Here is a 10,777-nt window from a genome sequence, read left to right as displayed (position 1 = left end):
TTTTGGGTTGGGTGGTCCTTTCTCCAGAAATTCTGTCTGAGGAAATGCTGCATCAGGAGGAGCCCAAAAAGCCTTTTTAGTTTGTTCTTCTTCAGTATCTTTATCCTGCTCTTATCTTTGCCACAAGGCTTCCCCAGGATGTGTGTGCCAGGTCAGGGCAGTGAATCCATGGTGCTGGGCAGCAGCAGCATCAGTCTTGAGCTGAGCCAGAATTCTGGCTGGGACTGACTTAGGCAGCAGAGGAAAGTATGAAAAAATAGACCCGGGTTTCTCTTGATCTTCTTTGTCACACCTGTGAGCCAATCTGGGGGGCTAGAAATGAAACTGTATGAATTTTTTTAAAATAAGGTGATGTTTTCCAGCAATCCAGGGATTTCAGGAACCAGAGTGTTTAAAAAAAAATCACTTTGCATCTGAGACTTAGCAGAAAACTGTTGGAGCTGGTGGCACAATATCCTGTTGTAAGCTTGATAGGGCAATGAAAAATCTGGGTTTAAAAGTCCTTGATTTCCATCTCTGTGGAGTTATTATTTCTGCCTTCTATGTCCACTGAAAATCAGAGATGGGCTTGGAGATTTATTTTCCATATATTTGATTCATTGCAATCTCAGTCGTGGTGCTATTTAAGTGATGAATTTACTGTTACACAACACTGGGGAAATTCAGGGCTGCGGCAAAGACTCTTGTGGTTTAGAGCTGTAGGTGTTTACTCTAGACGCCCTACCCCTAAATGAGACCTCAACACTCTGCCTTTAGCACATTCCAGCCCCCAAAATCATCTCAGGCCGACCACACAACTGTGCACTGCTAATGAGGAGCCCTGGCACACCCAGGGCCTTCCATAATGAGCTGCTTCTCTCTGCCCCATGGAAATCAATCAAAATGTGGCTGCTGCTTGCCAGCTCCCATGGCTTTTCCTGCTCACCAGGGTGGATTGACCCAGAGAGACTCTTCTGCACCTCTGTCTCCTCCAAGAGAGGGATTGCTGTGTTCCATCCTAACCAAACACTTTATTTACCCTGTGGGTGTTGATCCTACAATCTCTGTCCAAAGATGATGTTACATTTCTCTTTTTTCTGACTCCTGTGCTGAGATCTCCAGGATACAGTGAAACTTCTGGAGCTGTAACAGACATAAATCTCTGTAATTACATAAACCAATTTTCTCAGACTGTCCTTTGAGAGGTTTCTCACTGTCATCCATGACGAGTAAATCCGTGAGCTCCCTCAGCCTTTCAAAACCTGCCATGCTCTCACTTCAGGCTCCTGCCAGGGACTTACTGATGGGTCAACACTTATTAAACACAGACTTCTGTAGCCCACAGCTGGCAAAATTTGCCTGCCCTGGGAGTTTGGCAGGGCTTTTGGTGGCTGGTTGCATAAGCTTGATTTTACTCAAGGTAAATTTAGTTTCCCGCAAAGAATACTGATGATTTCCTTTCATTCAGGCTTTCTAAATTAAACAGGGAATATAATTTCTGGGGGATGGCTGCCACAAAGAGTTGGGTGCTGGGGTTTTTTTTTGGTAAATATTTGTCAAATTAAATGTTGCGTTTGCTTTTGCTGGTTTTTGTACCCTCGTTTGTGGTGAAATCCCCAAATACCTGAGCTAATGCATTTGCTGTCAGGATTGCCTTTGGGAAAAGTCACTGTGAGTGATTTGCAAGAAGCAAATGTGTCAATTTGCAAGTGGGAAAATTTTCATCAGCAACCCAGGTCTGTTGAAGTTTCATCTGACATTGGTGTCCAATCCAAACTGAGTGGCAAAAATCAGAGCATCCTCTGATGAAATACCTGCTGGAAATTAATCCAGTTGAGTAAATTATAATGGAGTCTTTTTAAATAGGAGAGGAGAAGAAGGAAGAAGAGGGAAAATATAAGAAATTATTGTCTTTTCTTCACTCTGAGACATGGCTCTGGCCACCTTGCACTTGCTGACCAGTTATGTGGGCATCAAAGGAGTGTAAATAACCTCTGCTGGATGCAAAGAAGCCACAGGATGCACAATTGGGCTCAGGAAGCAGTTAATGGTACCAGGACAGGTACTTTCATGGTCTGTTTTATTATGGCAAGTGAGGACCATCTCCATTGCCTGAATCCTTGGAACTTGTCCCTTCTAATACACTGTTAATTCATCATTTGCCCAGAGCACAAAGGTGTTTGCTGAATCCATAGTGATGATTCCCATATTTGACCTTTTCTTCTCATTTTTCCCCTCATTAACTGAGGGGTAAAAAGTGATGTGGGGCAAATACATGATGCTGGTACTTTAATGAGTCTTTGGATTCTGTTTCATAGTGCAACAACTGATTTAGAGAAGGCCACGAGAGGAAAAAGTGTACCTGTGGCTTTAGTGCTTCAGCATAAAGGGCAATTCCTTTCATCTATCCAAGGGCAGTAAATCCTAGAGCCAGGCAGCCAAGATTATAGTGAGAAACACAGATGCTGATTTCTCTTTATGTTTTGATCATCTCCAGAGTTACTCACTCCTATGAGACTGTTTGATGCATTTCAACTGGCACCAGCAGAGAAAAAGCTGATTTTAATGAATACCTGGGTAATAAATAAGTATTAATAAATGAATACTGGATAAAAGAACATAGATGCTCCTGGTTGTATTTCTGTACTGTGCTTGGGGGATGGTGTGTGTGCTTTCCAAGTCCTTCACATACATGGAGGGAATTACTTTGGAATTACCAAATGTCTGGGTTTGGCTGAGGCAGCCACAGAATATGGATCCCTGTCTTCCAACCAAAGGTTTCACCAGTACACTCTCACTCATGATTTTGGTTTTGGCTGCAGGATTTTCCCTGTTCCCCCTTCAGATTTATGACTTTAACAATTTATTTATCCCAAACCTGTGGCACTAGAGTGACACCAGTGGCAGCCACTGCTTTTAGGAAACCTGGTATGAGGCATGTGCCTGATGACTATTCCAGGCAGAATGGTGCAGGGCCCTTTGCCCCAGGTTTCATTTGCTCCATTTGCAGGCTGTGATTCAGATGCCTTTTGCCTGCTGTTGGCACAGGCTGAGTTTTACCTGCTGAGAATAATGAGGCTCATGCACTGGTAAAGCTGTGGGCTAGCAGGAGAAGGAGTGCTCTTATCCTGCAGGACACTCTCTCCCAGCATTCCCAGCCCTGTCAGGGATCCCACTCCATCAATTAAAAGCAGCTCTCGTGGTGGAGAAGAGCAATGCCAGGCTCTGCAGTGTGCCATCCTGCTGGCACCAGCCGTGCTGGCAGGGCTTTGTGCAAGGGCAGCGTGGGGCCTGTGATGCCTTGGGAAGGCTGAGCTGGAACAGAGACTGGACAGAGCTAGAGAATAAAGGAGATATTTATTGAAAGGCTGTTAAGGACACAGTACAAGAGCCTGACCAGGGCTACACCCAAGGTGGACCCAAAATGGTCACAAAATGGACAAACTGTCACCAGGTCTCACACTTTGATAAGTTTTGGTCCATTTGCATCTTGGGGTTTAATTGTCCAATTCCAGCTCCAGGTTGTGAGGTCTCATCTTTGTTTCTTCTCCCTTCAGCCACCCTTGTTTGTGCTTTTGGGCCTGAAAGCTGTCCTTGGTGTGCAGCAGGAAAAGGATTTGTTTTGTGTCCCTGCTCTGTGCAGAGCTGAGTGACACTGACTGTGAGCTCAGAGCTGCACCCCTGGGCAGCACAGAACCTTAAAACACAACAACTAAAACTCAGTGAAGTGGAGCTCTGAGAGATGTACCCTGTGCTGCAGAAGGTGAGGGCTGGAGGCAGCAGTGCCCAGTCCCAGAGGGGCAGAGGGGTCAGCAGGGTGCCCGTGCCCACCTGCAGCAGCCTTTGAACTGGTGCCATTTTATAGAACTTCAAATAACAGTGATTTGCTGCGGGGTCTCAGAGCACTCAACTGCAGAGTTATGTGAAGCTCTTTGATTGTGGTTTGGTCCAGCAAGGCACAATTTTCTGCAGGATAACCACATGCCTTACCAGGCTAACTACACTGATTTTCTGCTGCTGTCACACAGTGACTAACAGCATTCAGGCCCTACCAGGCACAGAGGGTGTGGGAGCTCCTCCAGTGCTGGTCTGCAGAGCCAGCCACACTTTCTGTGACTTCTGTGCCATCCACAAAATGATGAATCAAGTGGAAGGCTCAGATGTGTTGATGCTCTGATGTGATGCAGATCTAGCCCAGAGCTCTGTGTGGGGATTCCCATTAGGTCTGGCCCCTGCTGAGAGGGAAATCCCCCCAGGATGGGGACACATATGGAGGCTGTAGGAGGGGATGGACACTGAAGCTGGGATGGGGTCTCTGGCTGTTAAGAGACTGAGCCCCTGCGCCACACTGGATCTGTCCCTGGGCAGTCTTTACATCCATTTGTGCATTAGAGTTGTAATATAGTGCTTGAAAATGCTGCTTTCCCCCTCGGTGTGTGCAGAACCCAGCCCTGTTCCCTTCTTGCTCCAGCCGGCTTTGCTGGTTGTAATGTACTCCTGACAAACTGCTGCTGTTGAGGTTTTTCCAATCAAATGGATGTGAAGAAAATAGAAATTCACTGTAGCCCAATGCATCTTTCTGTTTCAGGGGTGATGAAGGGCAAATTGTTCCTCCCTGTGGGGGTTTTAGGTGCTGTTATTACCAGGCTCTTGTGTTCCCCTGGCTTGGCTGAGCTGGTTTGGCACAGGAGGGGCTTAGAGGTGTGGAGGTGATGCTAAGCAAATGTGATAGAGATCTCTGGGAAAGTCTTGGAAAATTCTATGGGGAAAGTCAGGGCTGGTGGGTTTTGAATGTCTCCAGTGACATCCCCTTTACCCAAAAAATACACTTACTCTTTCCAGGGCTGAAAGACAGCTGTGTTATCTTAGTGGCTGATCCATCTGGAATGTGAACACAGTGGGTTAGGAGGAATATGGTGCTTTTGCTCACATGCACAGCCATGAACACCCCACTCACCTGCCTCTGTCAAGCACAGAAGGGCCATCCAGTTGCTCTTCCAAACCCTTCCATGCTGACATGACCACATTCATACACCCACAGCTCTGCATCTGCTCTCCCACGTGGTGACTCTGCTGTCCACAGAGAGTTTTGGATTTCCCCTCAGTGGGCACTTTCACCCTATGCCATGCCAAGCCCTGAATGAGAACTGTACATTCACAAGAAGTACATAAATAAATGGAATGGCGACAGAGAAACCTCCATGAGAGTGGAGCTGCCTTGGACGGTGCCAGAACAATCCTGTTCTGCATCTCCTGCCAAACTTCACTCCAGAGAAATGTCTGCCTTTTAATTCATCTGGGGTGTGTTTTTCCTCCATTTAAAAGAGCACCCTTATAAACATCACTCCAGCTCGGGGGAGACGTGCCAAGGATAACTCAGCACTGTCGGGAGAGGCAGAGGGCTGAGCAGAGTTCCCATTCCAGCAGAGTTCCCATTCCAGCACTGTTCCCATTTCACCAGCATTCCCATTCCAGCAGAATTCCCATTCCAGCAGCATTCCCATTTCAGCTCTCCTCCCAGGACAGGCTTTTCCCTCAGCCTCACCCAGGCCCCAGAGCCAGGAGAAGCCATATGTCAGGGGATGAAGCCATCATCACTTTGCCAAGCAGATGATTTCAGCCTTGGGCAGAGCTCTGAGGTCTCCCTGCTTGCACCCAAAGGTTTCTTGCTCCCTTTCCCAATCACCCTGGCAGATCCTCTCTCTTCTTGGAGATTATTTTGCTCAGAAATAAGGAAAACACAAAGCTGTGTGTTAGTTTATGCCAGAGAGAAGATCCAAGAGGTACAGGGCAAATTGTTGTTTCATGCATTGATCTCAAAGGACTTCAGGATGGAAAAACAAACTTATTTTGTGCTTTTCTTTGTCAACAGGAATGCAGCAGCACTGGTTCAAGGCCCAGACCTGGGAATAGAGCTCACCTTCCCTCAGGAGAGGCAGAGCTGCCACACAGCTCCTCCTGTTTGGAGCTCAGCAGTTTAGAGAGGAGCTATTCTGGAGGAGTTTGCCACCCCCCAGGGGACACACCCATAGCCCTTCTCCATCCTGGTCTGGCAGACTCCTACCCTAAGTGCAAATCCCCTTCCCTCTGTGCACACCAACTTGTTGCCCTCTTTCTCAGATGTGTGGGGAGATTTGGTCCTCCTGAGGTTCCCAGGTATTTTGCAATTTGCTGATTTTCAGCACAGCACACCCAGGGGCTCACAGGCGTGTGTAGAGAAGCCCCAGAAAAGACAATTTCTGCAGTTTTTTAATCCCACAAAGGCAGTTTCCAGGTGCAGCTCACTGGATGGGCTGTGGGCAGCTGCAGTGGGTGTCAGTGCAGCTCTGGGAAGGGCTGTGCATAACTCAAGCTCCCAAAGGTGCAAATTCAGCAGCTTCTCTAAGGGGAAAAATCTGCACTTAACTAATCCTGGGTCATCTGAGTAGCTTGCTTCCCTGACTTATGCCTTTCCTGCAAACTGATAGCTGATCCCTTTGGGCAGCATTTTTACATGTCACTGATGGATTTACCTGACCAGTCAGAGAAACTCAAAATATGCCAGTGCAGCTCTTCCATAAGCACATATCCAGAGATATCCATTCTTTTCATAGCAGGGCAGAAAAGCTGCTTTATTACTCAATGGAAAAAAAAAAAAAAAAAAAAAAAAAAAAAAAAAAGAAAAAAAAAAAAAAAAAAGATATTTGCTGCAATGACTCTGGAGGCAGCTGCATAACCTGGCTCAGGAAAGGCAGAGCCATCTCACAGAGGGTGTAAACAGCACAGGGTGAGCTCTGTTCTGCTGCTCTCCTGTCCTTTCCTTGCTCAGGAATGTGGATGTGGGCATCTGACTGCAGGGCACCAGCTTTGTACAGGATTAAAGCCTCTCTCTAGTAAATACCTCTGCTTTTATCAATAGAAGCTGAAATTTGCTGTTTGTGTCACACTGCCTTTGAAGCCACTGGTTACATTTGTGGCCCCACTGTACCAAGAGCATCTGCACAGGCTTTGCAAGAAGCACTCAGTGTCCTGGGGAATTGGTGTCCTAAAGAGAGGAGAGGGACAAAACTGGAGGAGAGAAAAGGCAGGTCAGTGATGAGAATCTCAAATACAGAAAAGTTGATTGGCTGGCCTGGGTTCACATGAAAGGCTGTGGTGCAGCCAGTTTCACCAAATTTCTTCAGTTTCAGCCAAGTGTTTTCAGCACATCTCCACTACTGCCCTCCATGCCATGGGGATGTGGATTTCTTCATGTGGGAAGGGTACAATAACCACCTCCTGCTCATGAGAAGGGTCTTTTGTTCTTCAGCTGTTGGGATGTAAGTTAGGCTTTTGCTCTTCATCACCTTTGAGAAGGTTCTTTTCCTCCAAGGAAATGTTTAAAGCAGGTATTTGTGCTCCTTAAGCTATGCAAGATCAACCTTGACCACTGCAAACCTGGGATTGGGAGCCTGCGGGTTTCTCTTGGTGCTGGTGAGGGGTAACACAAACCCTGTGAGAACAGCTAAGGGAGCTGGGGTTATTTAGCCTGGAGAAAAGGAGACTCAGAGGTGACTTTATCACTCTCTACAACCCCCTGAAAGGTGGCTGTGCTCAGGTGGGGTTGGTCTCTTTCTTCAGGCAGCACTGACAGAAGGAGAGGACACAGCCTCAGGCTGCACCAAGGGAAATACAGGTTGGATATCAGGAAAGAGTTTTTACAGAAAGGGTGAAAAAGTGACACTGTTTTACACCACAACTACACAGACTCTGAGATTCAGAAGCTGAAAATTACTCCTTTATTTTTGGGATGTGTCTCCCTTTTTATACTATTCTACACAGACCAATTTGATTGGTGACACAAAGACAAACCTCTTCACTCACATTGGTCAGAGCAGAGGGATCAAGAAGTCCCTCCAAGGAAAAGGAATGAATAATGTAGGTACAGTTTACAAAAATCTTTCTCCTGTTTACAGAAAATTCCCTGGAAAAAGAATTTCAGAAAACCAAAACAACTCAGGCACAGAACCAGGGCTACAATAAAGTACTGGAATGATCTGCCTGAGGAGGTGGTGGAGTCACCATCCCTGGATGTGTTTAAAACAAGACTGGATGTGGCACTGGGTGCCAGGGTTTAGTTGAGGTGTTGGGGTTGGGTTGGACTTGATGATCTTGGAGGTCTCTTCCAACCTGGTGATTCTGTTTCTGATTCTTTTTCGTCACAGATTTTAATATTCTGGTGTTCCTGTAAAGTGGTAAAAAAGAGCTTTTAGGTCTCTGCTGGCTGAGCATGGCTGCTCCCTGAACTGAAGTAATTTTTTCCTTCAACCTGGACAGGGAGTCTGAAGGTGGGAGCTCCATGGATGGGATGGGACAGGTGTGCCCAACCTCCCTGGGCAAGACAACCAAAAAGAACAATTTCAGTGGGGTCTGCATGAGTCTCCAAAATCCTGCAGGTACTGGTTGTTTTCTCTTAGGAGTAATAAAGTTTCTGCTCCATCCATTGATCAGGGATGGCATAAATTAAAGTTCCTCCCTTGCTGCACTGCAGGAGTGTGGCAGCATTTGGTGTTTGCCTCAGGGTTTGTTCTGGTGCAGATTGGCCCAACAGCAGATTTTTCCAGACACAGGTTTCAAAGCAAGGAAGAAGATTTAGGCAGCAGAAAGCAAATCAAGCCCCAGCAGCTTCCAAAGATGTTTTCTTCCTTAATTAGCTAAAGTAAATCTTAATCAGCCCACCAGTTAGCTTGATCAATGCCCAAAGGGAAACTGCTTTTACTATTTTTGGCCCACCACAAAGAAGCCAGGGATGATGTTCTAATGAAGCCAGATGGCCAAAGCTGCTGTACTGAAACCCAGCCATGGAGCAGGAGGAGGCTGGAACAGCACAGACTGCCCTTAAGGAGAGGAAATTTACCATTCTCTGATACTCCAAGGACTGGGAAGCTTTGGAAATTCCACCTTATCTCACATGGTTTTGCACAGATTCTGGTGTGAGGGGGTAGGTCTCACTCCTTGAATACTTCAAGCCCTAGTAAATGGAGTACCTCATTCATGGGATCACTTGACATCTTCACTGTTATTCATGTGGGCAGAATTCCTGGACTCAGAGGGTCAAAAATGATTGGAGTGTTTTTGGTTTTGAGTTCAGGGTTTGTTTTTAGTATAAACTGGTACAACCACATTGGCTCTAGTGGAAACAAAGCTACTTTTATTCTTTAGAGACCTGTAGCTTTTCCTTGTAAAGCCTAATTTGCACAAAATAAGAAATTATTAACCTCAGCTGAAAACATAGGATGGACAGACTCTGTGCAAAATCAAACATGTATTTCTTCTAGAATTCTCATCCTGAACGTGTCAGTCCTGGGCTCCCTGTGTGGTTTGGCCCATATTCCTCACAATCAGATTTTCTTTCCCTTGGGCTACCTGCACATCTCAGCCAATGCCAGGTGCTCCTGCCTTGCTACTCTCCAGGTTTTGTAAAGCGTTGCCAAACTACCTGAGAATTCTTTTTTCTCACGAGACTTCAGTGTTGATGCTGCTCTGAGGAGCTGGGATCCATCATTCCCAGCTGGAATGGAGAACTCTGACCCCCAGGGAGGGGGTCCTGTTGTGCACCACAATGACACAGACTCCAAGATTCAGAAGGCTGAAAATGACTCCTTTATTTTTGGGATGTGTCTCCCTTTTATACTATTTTACACAGACCAATTGGATTGGTGACACAAAGACAAACCTCTTCACTCACATTGGTCAGAGCAGAGGGACATCAAGAAGAAGTCCCTCCTAGGAAAATGAATGAAAAACATGTCTCTTGTTTACAGAAAATTCCCTGGGAAAAGAATTTCAGAAAACCAAAACACCTCAGGCACAAACCAGCGTTACAGGCAGAGACTGATGGGGCTGGTGGCACCCTGTGCCTTGTGCTCAGAACTGAGCTCTCTGCAGTCCCTGTTCTGGATCCTGAAGGAATCTCTCCTCTGAGGGTACCACAGATCCACATAAACATTTTGCAGCTCACATGAACATGGAGCAATTCTGTTTGTGGAAGGTTTGCAGTTTAATGAATTAATTATGTTACACTCCCCTTTGAGTAGCAAGCCATAAACTAAACAATCAGCAGGAGGCTTTGCTGCCTGTGTTTCCTGTTGTGTTTCAAATAAACACAAACACAGAAACAGCCAAAGTGCACTTCTGCTGCCCAGTGTGCTCAGATTTGGGCTCAAAATCCAGTGTAGAAAGGAAAGCCTTGGAAGGAGTGTGGATACTTCAATTCCCAAAGCATGTGGGTGCCTGTTGTCACTGGGGTATGGATGAAACTTCTCTCCTTTTAACAGTTTTTCTCCCCTTTGTGAAATAGTGAATAAGAATTAGAAACCTCTGTCATCATATTTGATGTTCATAGGGCTCAAGGAATTTCCTTACTGATGCTCCCACCTCACTCCTGACATTGCCTTTCTTTCCCACAAGGATCAATTAATTTTGAGGATCTGTCCATTGGTGGGTGCACCCCTTGTGCTGCCTTTGGCACAACTGGAAAAAAATCCAAATAGGTCTTGGATGTTTTGTGGCTGGAACTGCACAACTTCAGTAATGCCAATGAATTAACTCTGTTCTGGGACTTCCAGGGTGTCTGTGAAAAGGAGATGCCAGAATGGCCGGGGTGGTTGTAACAGTCAGAGCTGGGGTGGCAAACCCTGTCCTGACTACTCCTGTGCCAGGGGATGTTCCACTCTACCACTGAGGCAGGCGATTTTGCTGATTTTTGTCATACATGTGCTCTTATTATCTTCCTAGCAGCTACTTGACATGTAATTAAAGCTAGGAACAGTTGAAATTA

Source organism: Zosterops lateralis (assembly GCF_965231275.1).
Source record: "Zosterops lateralis genome assembly, chromosome: 18".
Classification (NCBI taxonomy): Eukaryota; Metazoa; Chordata; class Aves; order Passeriformes; family Zosteropidae; genus Zosterops; species Zosterops lateralis.
This window is presented reverse-complemented; position numbering follows the sequence as displayed.